At 46.4% G+C, this 15,269-nt stretch overlaps 1 protein-coding gene across 1 annotated transcript in view; it reads left to right on the top strand.

The window, feature by feature from the left end:
- The window catches only part of LOC144491431 (claudin-15-like), a 45,917-nt gene that overhangs the window by 7,038 nt on the left and 23,610 nt on the right, over positions 1–15,269 (top strand). The gene's annotated exons all lie outside the window — the stretch shown is intronic.

A 15,269-nucleotide genomic window follows, 5' to 3' on the forward strand; every position in this document is an offset into this window, starting at 1 on the left:
GTACGCTGTGACAGCGGCGCAAGTGTCATCCTCAGAAAATTCTTCCGCCATCGTTTTAATGCCCATGAGTGATTGTTAATTTACAGGGACTAAATAAGTCAAACTCTCAAATGGTTAAATGGTTCTCTGGGGATTTTCAACAGCACTTGCAAGATTGAATTCTATAACTCGGTCCAATATTCTATGAACATCATGAATGTTCGGCAAGGTCTCCAGTTAGAGGCAAGTCACTAAGCTTGGAGTGTTGTGGTTAAGGCTCTGATGGTAACTGCCTCACCAGAGTATCAGAGTAAATTTTAATGAGGTTGTTGAGGGGGTTGGGAGTAAAATACTTTTATCATTCTGTGTACTCTCCTTTGTGCATGCCTTATTTTACCATAACTAGTGAATGCACTTGCCTCTATTGTGAAGCGTGCCCCATCGTTAGAGTTTTGGAATAGCGTCATTTTTGACAAAAGGTGGATGGAAACTCTGCTCCCAAAACATTTCTGATAGCTAATGTCAAGAATGCCTAGCTTTTGGTATTTATTAGTATTGGGTAGGCTTTATTGACATTAGAAATTGTTCCTTATTTTGGCAGCATCTGGAGATTGTCCTGGGTTTCACACAGAACTGAAAACCGGAGGTTGGAAGGGCAGTGGGGCTATTAGGGCCTGGCAGCATTGGAAGTCAATTAGAAGCAGAAAACCATTGAATCCCAACAGTGCAGAAGGAGGCCATTCAACTCATTGAGTCTGCACTGACTCTCCGAAGAGCATCTTACCCAGGCCCTCCCCTCCGCCCTATCCCCATTACCTCGTGCATTCACCATGGCAAATTCACCTGACCTGCATATCTTTGGACTGTGTGACGAAATCAGGACACCCGGAGGAAAACATGCAGACATAGGGAGAAAGTGCAAATTCAGCACAAACAGTCACCCAAGACCAGAATTGAACCTGGATCCCTGGCACTGCTAACCACGATGGGGCACGCTTCACAATTAAGGCAAGTGCATTCACTAGTTATGGTAAAATGAACACCGCCCATGGTGTTCAGGAGAGCTGTTACAGGACCTTTATAATTGGGGTCTGAGAGATTGTTAATACCAACTAGTCGCAAATTTCCTTTTTATAATGTCCTAACTATGTTAGGGGTTGTGGGCTTTAACAAAAAGAAAAAGATGTGGATTACACATGTGGATTCAAAATTACAAAACAGGTTTATCCTTGGAGTTGTTCCTGTGCAGAGTAGAACATGAAACTAAAACAGGAGCCTGTGAAACCTCCTTAATCACATCACTATCAACTCGTGGCTGGCTCTTAAAGCAATCATGCAACCACTGAAATACATAACAGAAAGCAAGCCTAGGATGGGTTGGCTCATGGATTTCTTCTCGGCCAAAATGAGCATTCCTTTTTCTTCTGGCCCATGGGAAACAAAACTAAATAATTAAAATAACTTATCATCTCTTCTGGCCCCAAGTCCACTTGCTAGTGAGTGTGCCTTGTCCTCAAGCAGTTTCTTCTGCTTTGCCAGGATTTACCTTGATTCCTGAGTTTGTTTAATTGCTTTTCACTTACAACTTTATCAGATGCCCTTTGGAAGTTGAGGCACACCACAGCACAGGGCATCCCATCGTCTACTTGGGTCTTTACTTGCTAAGAGAAGTCAAAGAGACAGGCCGGATGGAGTCCTGAGTCCACAATGGCTGCTGTTTTTATAGATGGTCAATGTACAGGAAGCCACAGTGGCACAGTGGTTAGCACTGCTGCCTCACAGCACCAGGGACCAGGATTCGATTACAGTCTTGGGTGACTGTGTGGAGTTTGCACATTCTCCCATATCTGCATAGGTTTTCTTCCGGGTGCTTTGGTTTCCTCCCACTGTCCAAAGATGTGTAGGTTAGGTTGATTGGTCATGCTAAATTGCCCTTTAATGTCCAAAGATATGCAGGTGAGGTGGATTAGCCATGGTAAATTGCCTTTTAGTCTCTAAAGATGTGTAGGTTAGGTGGATTAGCCATGGTAAATGCATGGGGTTACCGGGGTAGGGTGGGTTGGGTCTGGGTAAGATGCTCTTTTGGAGAGTCAGTGCAGACTTGATGGGCTGAATGGCCTCTTTCTGCACTGTCGGGATCCTATTGTTCTATGATTGCTCCTGATAATTACTTACATAAATTTACAGAGTGAGTCTATTGTTTGCAGTTTCTGGTTGGCCTTTTTTCAGTTCAATTCCAATAGCCTCTTTCTAAATTCCCCATACATTCCCACAGCCCAGTGAGTCCTTCTTAATGATTGTTAGCACCTCATAAATCTCCTCCCTATCGTCTCTCTCAGAATTCGGGCAACAGATGTTATCCATGCCAAGAGATTTATTTGTAGTTAGCTAATTTAGCCTGAATCGGATTTCCATCCCAATTATAATGAAATGATTAATTTTACTTGGGATATCTTTGTCACGCGAGAGCATGTGCCCTTCTCTTCATTTGTAAATACTTGAAAGGTGTTGACATACTAATATTTATTATTTTGTGCTCATTCTCAGTTTCAATTTTAGTTGCATCTTTGAAGATTCTCGTCTCTTTGATTACCCTCTTGTTGTGCACCACTGAATTACTTTCCAACAGGTTTATCTCCAGATACTATGTTTTTCTCATTTTTCTTTGCCTGAATGAGAACCTTTATAAACATGCTTCAACAACCTTTTTATTCATCCACAATATCTCTTTCCCTGCAAAATTCTACATGTTATTTTCCCTCTTGCTCACTTTGGATTTGTTTGTTAATCCCTTTGAGGTTGCGTTTGTTTGGTCTGAGTTTTTAGGATTTGGGAATGTATTTATCCTTATCCAACATTGCTCAACAATAGTTTGGCAATGTTTACCATTTTTCTACCGTTGAAGTGTTGCTCAACAACCTCACCCAATCTATCACTTTACCCAGCACTGACCTCTGTCCAGGCATAGGAACATAGAAGCAGGAGTTGGCCATTTAGCCCGTCGAGCATGCTCCGCCATTCAGTACAATCATCCATTTTAATGCCTTTTTTCCCCCACACTGGCCCATATCCCTTTATGTCATTGATATATAGCGATCTGTTTTAAATGTACTCAATGACTGAGCTTGCACAGCCCTCTGGGTTAGAGAGTTTTAAAGGTTCACAACCATCTGAACAAAGAAATTTGTCCTCATCTCGATCCTAAGTGGCTTCTCCCTTGTTTTGAAATTGTGTCCCTGGTTCTTGATTCTCCAGCCAAAGGAAATATCTTACTTGTTTCTCCCTGGTCTATCCCTTTAAGTATTTTGTACGCGTCAATGAGATCACCTCTCATTCTTCCAAACTCTGGAGAACTGTGGTGAACCATCGTTGGTTCCCACTGGATAGTACTGAGCCAGGGTCTGGCCAGTACTACAAGTATGTACATATGTTGCTGTTGGGTTAGGGATGGGTTGTGCTACTTGTTGCTGTTGGGGTTAGGGTGGGGTTGTTACACCTTTGTATTGTAGTATTGTGGTACATCCCAGTCGGGCTCCGCCTCCTGGGAGAGGTATAAAGGTCCCTGCTCTGGCTGGGACCCCTCAGTCTGGGATCGTGTATATAATTGGTAGCTGCCTTGTTACAGCAAATAAAAGCCTTTATTTCCTGAGCATCAAGCCTCGTGTATGATAACGCGCATCAAGAACACATGCCCAATTTCCCAATCTCTCTTCAAAAGACAGTCCTGCCATCCCGGGAACAAATCTGGTGAACCTTCGTTGCACTGTCTCTATTGCAATAATATCCTTCCTAAGGAGACCAATTGTTGGTAAATTGTCAGTAAATGTGGGACCCAGATATTAATTCAAGCACCGTAAATCATAAATGACACCCCAAGTTCTTAATCTTGGCACATTTTATATAAATGAGGGAGTATTTACACTGCCAAGGACTTCATGATGCATGCAAAATGAAATCATCAGAAAATGTTTCCATTTTAGCCTTCATGATGGGAGTAGACATCAGAAATTCATGCATTAGATCGCAGCCGGTCCCATTTTTCCACCTTCATTTCACATTCTATTCTCAGTGCCTTTATTGGAGATTAAATTGCCATAAATTAGTGTGTGGTACTTTGGATGTGACATCACCAAGCAGACGTTTAGAGAAATGTATTGTATGTATTATGGCTGTGATCTTACCTTCTCGCCCCACTGGCCCGTGGGCGGGGTGAACTGGTCACGAGAGAGCTGAGAAATCGGGTTCGCAGTCAACATCTCACCCCTCGCAATCTTAAGGGCACCAGATGTCCAGCGTATTCAGCCTCGTGCCCCCTCCTGGTCAGAAACAAATCGAGGCTTTTTTATTGCACAGAGTGCCATAAGATTCGACTGGTGGCCTCGCCAAAAAAACGGATGTGAAATTAACAAAGAACAAAGAACAAAGAAAATTACAGCACAGGAACAGGCCCTTCATCCCTCCAAGCCTGCACTGACCATGCTGCCCGACTTAACTAAAACCCCCTACCCTTCTGGGGACCATATCCCTCTATTCCCATCCTATTCATGTACTTGTCAAGATGCCCCTTAAAAGTCACTACCTCCCCCGGCAACGAGTTCCAGGCACCCACTACTCTCTGTGTAAAAGATCTGCCTCGTACATCTCCTTTAAACCTTGCCCCTCGCACCCTAGACCTATGCTCCCTAGTAATTGACTCTTCCACCCTGGGAAAAAGCTTCTGACTATCCACTCTGTCCATGCCTCTCATAATCTTGTCAGGTCTATCTATCTGGTCTCCCCTCAACCTCCGTCACTTCAGTGAGAACAAACCAAGTTTCTCCAACCTCTCCTCATAGCTAATGCCCTCCATACCAGGCAACATCCTGGTAAATCTTTTCTGTACCCTCTCCAAAGCCTCTCTAAATCTTTTCTGTACCCTCTCCAAACTCTCCCGTTTTCACTCCCATTCTAGACTTAGAATTATTTTGGTAAGATTGCCCCCTATGTGAGCGTGTGCATACTTTATTTATATATTTTAATTGTCGATCGGATGTGAGCGTCGCTGCCAAGGCCATCATTTGCCAATTCCTAATTGCCCTTTGGAAGGTGGTGGTGAGTTGCCCTATTGAACCATTGCAGTCCATATTGTTTCAGTAGCGGTTTGGTACATTGGACCTTTTCAGTGGGCTGTTAAGAATCAACAACATCGCCATGGGTTTGATGTGGAGGGTAGGATTTGTTGTGAGCCTGTAAAGCATCTGTTTAGTAGCAGTACTTATTCCAACTTTCACACTAAAGTATGTAAATACGACAGGATCATTGCCACATTGAATCACACTGAATAATGTGCAAAAGTGCTAAACAGTGAAAATGCTATTCACTTGCACCATGTGGGGGAAACGTGCTGCAGTGAATGATTTGATGTTAAATAAACCCATCCTGTCACCGCCTGATGATCTCATCTGAAATATACACTTTAGTGCAATCCTGCAGCAAAGAAGAATAAGTAAAGTTTATTTATTGGTGTCACAGGTAGGCTTACATTCATACCGCAATGAAGTTACTGTGAAAATCCCCCAGTCACCACACTCCGGTGCCTGGTCGGGTACACTGAGGGAGAATTTAGCATGGCCAATGTACCTAACCAGCACGTCTTTCGTACTGTAGGAAGAAACCCATGCAGACACAGGGAGAACATGCAAACTCCACACAGACAGTGATCCAAGTTGTGAGTCGAACCCAGGTCCCTGGCACTGTAAGGCAGCAATGCTAACTACTGTGCCACCGATCCCACAAATGTGAGATTTGGGGAAGGGGGGGCGGTGGGCGGTGCGAGGGGGGGGGGGGTAGATTTTCCACAGAGATTCACCTAATTACTGTGCTAAGTTCATTGGAAGATCAGAAGCAATATCTGTTCACACCATTTCCTCAAGTATTCCGGAAAGCTTCTTGTTAGGGTGGGAGATTGAGAGAATCCTGGGAGATAGTCTACTCTTCGATCTGTAAAATAATAGACCCTTTAACAAATCTCACTCGCAATCATTTTGATTTGGTACATAGCATATTTCACCTGCAGCAACGATGATTTTTTCCTTTGACTGTGTATATGTGAGATTAAACATATTGTGATGAACACAATAATATGAGTGGGATTTTTCATGCAGTGGGTTTCACAGCGGTGGAGGCAGCCCGCCAATAGCCGGCAGTGAGATCAGAAGATCCCGCCACTATCAACGGGGTGTTCCCTTATCTGCATGCCCCGCTGCTGGGAAATCCATAGTGGGGATTCGCCATCGGCAAGACCAGAAGACCCTGCTGATGAAAATGTTCAGAAGATTCCAGCCTATGTCATTTTAAATTGATACGCTTTTATTTGAGTCGGCATATTGGTTAAGAAGTGACCACTGGAAAAAGGGTTTGCGTAGAACTGGAAAACAGCCTGAATTTTCACAGAGTTGAAGAACTGGATTCTGAATTTTCAGCCACATGTCTTGCTATTCTGTTCGGTTGGCCTGTGGGCCCCAGTGGGCCGGGCCCCTGTGGTCTCAGGAGTATGTCAGCTACCCAGAGGTGGCTTTGTAACAGCAGATTGGGAGGCCACTGCCTCCGGATAATGATGAGGCCCTCCGTTTCCTGCTCTCTTGGCCACGGTTGCAGTCGTGGACTACCATGAAGATGTAACCATTCCACAATGGTGGCCCGGGAAGCTGTGAGCATTTCTTAGTTCAAATTTGAAGTTGCTGAGAGAGAGCCTCAAACAAGGAGGTTCCACCTCTCTCTCCCTAACCCTGCAAAAAAGGGCTGCAGCCTCCTATTTGCTTCAAGAACCCACTCTTCATCTTTAATTGGACAGTTAGAACTGGGTCAAAATCTTGGAACTCCCTTCCTAACAACACCATAGGTATACCTACACCAGATGGACAGCCGTGATTCAAGCTCACTGTCACCTTCTTGAGGACAATGAGGGATGCGCACAAGATACTGGCCTTGCCTGCAATGCTCATATCCTCTAAACAAATAAATAAGCAAAATATTTTTCCAGTGGCAATAACTAAGGAGGACAAAATTAAAATGTTTGGCAAAAGAACTTTATGAGAAATTAGGGGGAAAAGAATGTGAGCAATGAGTTGTGCTGATGCACTGCCTGGAAGAGGGGTGGAAGTAGACCAAATGTGGAATTGGATAAATTAGCTGGTTATGGGGAGAAGGCGGGCAGTGGGACTAATTGAACAGTGCTTTCAAAGAACTAGCACAGCTGAATGGCCTCTGCCGGGGGACGGATCCTGAACCTCCCGGCCAGCGGCTGTATCCCTCACCCTAACCCTAGCCCTAACCCTAACCCCACTGCCCAGGAAAGGGACCCTAACTTCCCGGCCAGCCACTGCAACCATAACCTTAACGCTGTCCTTGCCTGAGACTAGGTCCCGTTGGTTAACCCTTTACCAGGAGATGGGACCAAGCCCTCCCAGCCAGCAACCTTTACATTGAGCCCTTTCACGATGGTGTGCCCTGGTGACATATTTCTTTCACCAGATACACAGCCAGTTTGTAGACCCAAGGGATGCCACTGGAGGTAAGCACCACCGTTTTAATGAGATGGATGGCATCGGCTGCACATGAGCGATGGCAACCAGCAGAGAGCTGACAGGTGTGAGAAAGAGATCTGTCAGCTATCTGCTGCTGCAGCCGGCCTCGACAAAGCACCCCAGCCCCCTCCGAGATATTCCGGCGGCCCATGGCCGATCACGAGCACGCCCTACCCAGAAATACCTCAGAAGTAGTGAGAAGTCAGAAGTGGACATCTTGGGTGCAATCCCCCTGCAGGCCAGACCTCAACAATCGCGTGCAGAGTGGCAGTGGGCCCTCCTCCCTACCCATCGGCCTGCCCCATCAGCCCTGCCCTGGCCTTGGCCCTTCATGCCCCCCCCCCTTTGGTCCTCGCCCCTTCAGGCCCTGCCCCTGTGGGACCCACCCCTCAGGCTCCGCCCCCAGCACTGCCAGGCTGTCACTGCCCAAGGGGCACACCCCCTTGCCCTTGACCTCCCGGGGGGGGGAGGGGGGGTGGGGGGCCTCAATGGCCTCCAGTTCTACTGGCGAGGCCATCACGACTGGCCCCCGTTTATGGGGACCAGGTGTTTTCCTTGGTGGAGAGAACCTCTCCCAGCGAGGCCACAAAGGCAAGTGAGCCTGGACAACTCTGTTCCAAGCTCGCTAATATCATTTAAATTCCCATATATTTAAATAATTTATTCAGTCTCTCACCAGAAATGGGTGAATATCGAGTGCTGGTAAGATCATGAGAGGTGAGAAATCGGGCACGAAACTGATTTCTCGCGATTTTATCGGTTCCTCCTGCGACAGGGCGAAGTGGTAAAGCCGCCCCCAATGGCTCTGACAAATGCTTGGTATCATGTATGTTGTGGCTGTGACTCTGAAATGATATGCTGTGCTCTGCAATCACTGACAGCCTGACTGTTTCCTCCCTCTTAGTCACTCTGTTATATTGTGGGGGACCAAGTCAAAGGTCAACAGTGTGGGTGTGTCCTGATATGTGGGTAGTAAGTAGGCGAGTCAATGGGATAATGATCACGTTTCTGTTTATCAATTCATCCACCCACGGAGTCTTTACAACTAACTACATGACTGTATAATACCTTTACCAGGCAGTGGCGCCAATATGATGCCAACTCCATGTATGCCTTGAGAATCCACTCCATGTTTTCAGTGGAATACACTTTGAATAGGTGGCAACAATGACAATTCATCCATAACGAAAGCTCATGATTGGCCATCTGTTCCATGGTCAGCCAACAGTTGGACAACGTTCGCAACTTGGACACTCACCTGACAAGGCAAGGCTGTCTCCTCCAAGGTTCAGGGATTTCAGCACTGATGATCTAATTCTCAAGTGGGCCTTTCTGAATGTCCGCTTTCTATTTGCACCCAAGACGTCCACTTCTGACTTCTCACTACTTCTGAGTTGTCCAGCCCCAACCCCCTCCCCCACCCTCCTGTCCAAAAACCACAAGTTCCGCCTGCAGTTTTTAAAGGTCAGGTTCACCAAGCCAGGAATTCTCCTGACCGACCCAGAAATGAAAGTCTGAGTCCATGTCTTCAGAGCAAAGAATCCTGAGGGGGGAAAGTGAACACTTTTGAATCTGCTCATGTCTAGTGCATCAGGGAAGCCATAGAGGCAGTCCACATCTTAGCTTGGCAATAGCGAGTGAGGCGGATAGTACAGAGAGGATGGAATTTGTGATACCCTTGGGGGATGGTGACTGTAGAATGACATGTCTTGCAGCTCAGTAAGTACTGAAGTACAGGTATATGTCGTTCAGAAAAGAAAGAGCTGAGTTCAAATGAGGAAATTGCCAGCAGATTTTGGGGGCAGATGTGTTCTGCAACACATCAGTGGAGCACAACTGGACCACTTTAAAGGCACATTGAAAAATGTAATTGTACACTGATGGCACAGCAACCTCTGAGACAAGACACCAGAAGAGAAACGGATTCACCTTTAATGGCAATCTCAGACCATGTCACCTGTCTAGGAGCAAGAGGACCAACCCAGCTGATCCCTCACATTCACTGGTACATCTTAGCTTGGTATCACATTGGTATTGAAGATGGAATCTTACCAATTTCTCTTCCTTCTTCTATTATTTCTGGTGTATTATTTTGCGATGTATATTTTTTGCAGGGTTTCTGTTCCCTCAGCCACCCCCTTGTCCAAGTGAGCCAATACTTACTGAGCAGATTGGGTTTGTACTCGTTGGAATTTAGAAGGCTGAGGGGGGATCTTATAGAGACCTATACGATAATGAAGGGGCTGGATAGGGTAGAGGTGGAGAGATTCTTTCCACTTAGAAAGGAAACTAGAACTAGAGGGCACAGCCTCAAAATAAAGGGGGGTCAGTTTAGAACATAGAACATAGAACATTACAGCGCAGAACAGGCCCTTCGGCCCACGATGTTGCACCGACCAGTTAAAAAAAAAAAAAAACTGTGACCCTCCAACCTAAACCAATTTCTTTTCGTCCATGAACCTATCTACGGATCTCTTAAACGCCCCCAAACTAGGCGCATTTACTACTGATGCTGGCAGGGCATTCCAATCCCTCACCACCCTCTGGGTAAAGAACCTACCCCTGACATCGGTTCTATAACTACCCCCCCTCAATTTAAAGCCATGCCCCCTCGTGCTGGATTTCTCCATCACAGGAAAAAGGCTATCACTATCCACCCTATCTAAACCTCTAATCATCTTATATGTTTCAATAAGAATAGAACAGAGTTTAGGACAGAGTTGAGGAGGAACTTCTTCTCTCAGAGGGTGGTGAATCTCTGGAATTCTCTGCCCACTGAAGTGGTGGAGGATACCTCGTTGAATATGTTTAAATCACGGATAGATGGATTCCTGATCGGTAAGGGAATTAGGGGTTATAGGGATCAGGCGGGTAAGTGGAACTGATCCACTTCAGATCAGCCATGATCTTATTGAATGGCGGGGCAGGCTCGAGGGGCTAGATGGCCTACTCCTGCTCCTAGTTCTTATGTTCTTATGTAATACATTGCATACCAGCAGAATATCTGACCCAGCTTGATGCTATCTCACCCAATGTTCAAACAAATACACAGGCCTGGATATTCACCATGACAGGAATGCTCTCCATCACTGTGAAAATGGCCAGAGAGTCCTGAATCTGCAAACTCCGCGTGCCAAACATGGTAATGACCATTTTCACAGGGGTGGGAACAGGCTCTGGCAGGGTTCACCTGTACGCATTTTGCAGAGGCAGCTGCCATGTGCGGTTTCATCATGAGCGATATCTGAAATCTGACCTGCACAAATTAAACCTCGTGGGAATAGGCCGGAACGTTGTGGATTCATTTGAATAGCCAGAATATCCTTTTGGAGAGGTACAATGCCCCTTTGGATAAAGCGCTGGGACACCTTTATGGAGATAAACAGTCCTTTGGGAGAGGTCAGGTGCACTTTGGAAGAGGTAAAATGTCCTTTGGGGTTGTTAAAAGTAGGCATGAATTTGTGTAAGAAGTGCATAAAATCATTGGAACCGTGAAGCTTTTAAAACTGTTAAAAACAACTCTGAAAGGTATCATGCTGAATTGCCGATGGGAAGCTGTCAAGACAGTTAAAATGCCTGCCCTTTAACTCTTTGAATAGACTGTCCAAAGTGTTAAAATAAATGATTGCTACCTGTTTCACTCTGTCTGTTGACATAAACATTAGTGTGTATGACTGGTTTCATAACAGCCCATTACCACAGTAGGGTACCTGCCATTTCACTGTTTGATTGACAGCTCCAAATGGTCCTGTACTCTTTCATAGAACATAGAACAGTACAGCACAGAACAGGCCCTTCGGCCCACGATGTTGTGCCGAGCTTTATCTGAAACCAAGATCAAGCTATCCCACTCCCTATCATCCTGGTGTGCTCCATGTGCCTATCCAATAACCGCTTAAATGTTTCTAAAGTGTCTGACTCCACTATCACTGCAGGCAGTCCATTCCACACCCCAACCACTCTCTGCGTAAAGAACCTACCTCTGATATCCGTCCTGTATCTCCCACCACGAACCCTATAGTTATGCCCCCTTGTAATAGCTCCATCCACCCGAGGAAATAGTCTTTGAACGTTCACTCTATCTATCCCCTTCATCATTTTATACACCTCTATTAAGTCTCCCCTCAGCCTCCTCCGCTCCAGAGAGAACAGCCCTAGCTCCCTCAACCTTTCCTCATATGACCTACCCTCCAAACCAGGCAGCATCCTGGTAAATCTCCTCTGCACTCTTTCCAGCGCTTCCACATCCTTCTTATAGTGAGGTGACCAGAACTGCACACAATATTCCAAATGTGGTCTCACCAAGGTCCTGTACAGTTGCAGCATAACCCCACGGCTCTTAAACTCCAACCCCCTGTTAATAAAAGCTAACACACTATAGGCCTTCTTCACAGCTCTATCCACTTGACTGGCAACCTTTAGAGATCTGTGGATATGGACCCCAAGATCTCTCTGTTCCTCCACAGTCTTCAGAACCCTACCTTTGACCCTGTAATCCACATTTAAATTAGTCCTACCAAAATGAATCACCTCACATTTATCAGGGTTAAACTCCATTTGGCATTTTTCAGCCCAGCTTTGCATCCTATCTATGTCTCTTTGCAGCCTACAACAGCCCTCCACCTCATCCACTACTCCACCAATCTTGGTGTCATCAGCAAATTTACTGATCCACCCTTCAGCCCCCTCCTCTAAGTCATTAATAAAAATCACAAAGAGCAGAGGACCAAGCACTGATCCCTGCGGCACACCGCTAGCAACCTGCCTCCAATCCGAAAATTTTCCATCGACCACCACCCTCTGTCTTCGGTCAGACAGCCAGTTACCTATCCAATCGGCCAACTTTCCCTCTATCCCACACCTCCTCACTTTCATCATAAGCCGACCATGGGGGACCTTATCAAACGCCTTACTAAAATCCATGTATATGACATCAACTGCCCTACCTTCATCAACACACTTAGTTACCTCCTCAAAAAATTCTATCAAATTTGTGAGGCACGACTTGCCCTTCACGAATCCGTGCTGACTATCTCGGATTAATCCGCATCTTTCTAAATGGTCGTAAATCCCATCCCTAAGGACCCTTTCCATCAATTTACCAACCACCGAAGTAAGACTAACCGGTCTATAATTACCAGGGTCATTTCTATTCCCTTTCTTAAACAGAGGAACAACATTCGCCATTCTCCAGTCCTTTGGCACCATCCCCGTGGACAGCGAGGACCCAAAGATCAACGCCAAAGGCTCTGCAATCTCATCCCTTGCCTCCCACAGAATCCTAGGATACATTTCATCAGGCACAGGGGACTTATCGACCTTCAGTTTATTCAAAACTGCCAAGACATCCTCCCTCCGAACATCTATTTCCTCCAGCCTATTAGCCTGTAACACCTTCTCTTCCTCAAAAACATGGCCCCTCTCCTTGGTGAACACTGAAGAAAAGTATTCATTCATCACCTCGCCTATCTCTACTGACTCCATACACAAGTTCCCACTACTGTCCTTGACCGGCCCTAACCTCACCCTGGTCATTCTTTTATTCCTCACATAAGAGTAAAAAGCCTTGGGGTTTTCCTTGATCCGACCCGCCAAGGACTTCTCATGTCCCCTCCTAGCTCTCCTAAGCCCCTTTTTCAGCTCATTCCTTGCTAACTTGTAACCCTCAATCGAGCCATCTGAACCTTGTTTCCTCATCCCTACATAAGCTTCCCTCTTCCTTTTCACAAGACATTCCACCTCTTTTGTGAACCATGGTTCCCTCACTCGGCCATTTCCTTCCTGCCTGACAGGAACATACCTATCAAGGACATCCAGTATTTGTTCCTTGAAAAAGTTCCACTTTTCATTAGTTCCTTTCTCTGACAGTTTCTGTTCCCAACTTATGCCCCCTAATTCTTGCCTAATCGCATCATAATTACCCCTCCCCCAATTGTAAACCTTGCCCTGCCGTACGGCCCTATCCCTCTCCATTGCAATAACAAAAGACACCGAATTGTGGTCACTATCTCCAAATTGCTCTCCCACAACCAAATCTAACACTTGGCCCGGTTCATTTCCCAGTACCAAATCCAATGTGGCCTCACCTCTAGTCGGCCCATCCACATATTGTGTCAGGAAACCCTCCCGCACACACTGCACAAAAACTGCCCCATCCAAACTATTTGACCTACAAAGGTTCCAATCAATATTTGGAAAGTTAAAGTCCCCCATGACAACTACCCTGTGACCCCCACACATATCCATAATCTGCTTAGCAATTTCTTCCTCCACATCTCTATTACTATTTGGGGGCCTATAGTAAACTCCTAGCAACGTGACCGCTCCTTTCCTATTTCTAACTTCAGCCCATATTACCTCAGTGTGCAGATCCCCCACGAAGTGCCTTTCTGCAGCCGTTAAACTATCCTTGATTAACAATGCCACTCCTCCACCTCTTTTACCAGCTTCCCTACACTTAGTGAAACATCTATACCCCGGAACGTCCAACAACCATTCCTGTCCTTGTTCTACCCACGTCTCCGTAATGGCCACAACATCGTAGTCCCAAGTACCAATCCACGCCCCAAGTTCATCTACCTTGTTCCGGATGCTCCTTGCATTGAAGTAGACACACTTCAACCCACCTTCCTGTCTACCAGTACCCACCCTTGACCCTGATACCTTCCCCAATACCTCACCACCCTCACTGACTTCTGGACTACAACTCCCTTTCCCACTCCCCTGACAAATTAGTTTAAACCCCCCTGAAGAGCCGTAACAAATTTCCCTCCGAGGATATTGGTGCCCCTCTGGTTCAGGTGCACCCCGTCCTGTTTGTACAGGTCCCACCTTCCCCAGAACGTGTTCCAATTATCCACGTATCTGAAACCCTCCCTCCTACACCATCCCTGCAACCACATATTTAACTGCACTCTCTCCCTGTTCCTCAACTCGCTATCACGTGGTACCGGCAACGTACCAGAGATGACCACATGTTTTGTCTTGGCTCTCAGCTTCCAGCCCAGCTCCAGAAATTCCTGCTTTAAATCCCCGTCCCTTCTCTTACCTATGTCATTGGTACCAATGTGCACCACGACTTGTGACTGTTTCCCCTCCCCCTTCAGAATCTGGAAAACACGGTCTGAGACATCACGGACCTTGGCATCCGGTAGGCAACATACCATCCGTGAGTCTCTTTTGCTGCCACAGAACCTCCTATCTATCCCTCTAACTAACGAGTCCCCAATAACTATCGCCCTCCCGCTCTCCCCCTTTCCCTCCCGAGCCACAGAGACGGACACAGTGCTGGAGATCCTCTCACTGCGGCTCCCCACTGGTATGTCATCCCCCTCAACCGTATCCAAAGCGGAATACTTGTTGCTAAGGGGAACGACCACCGGGGATCCCTGCACGGACTGCTTCCTCCCAGCCCCTCTCACCGTCACCCATCTGTTTTCAATCCTCGGAGTAACTGTATTCCTAAAGCTTGTGTCTATGGCCATCTCTGTGTCCCTGATGATCCTAAGTTCATCCAACTCCAGCTCCAGTTCCCTAACACGGTTTTGGAGGAGCTGCAGATGGGTGCACTTCCCACAGGTGTAATCAGTAGGGACACTGTCGTCGTCCCTCACCTCAAACATAGTGCAAGAGGAACATTGCACTGCCTGCACACCCATCCCCTCTAGATACCTTGCCAGTACCAGGTAGAAAGTGCAAAAATGAATTCAACTCACCCCTACTCGC

Source organism: Mustelus asterias, chromosome 3 (assembly GCF_964213995.1).
Source record: "Mustelus asterias chromosome 3, sMusAst1.hap1.1, whole genome shotgun sequence".
Taxonomy (NCBI): domain Eukaryota; kingdom Metazoa; phylum Chordata; class Chondrichthyes; order Carcharhiniformes; family Triakidae; genus Mustelus; species Mustelus asterias.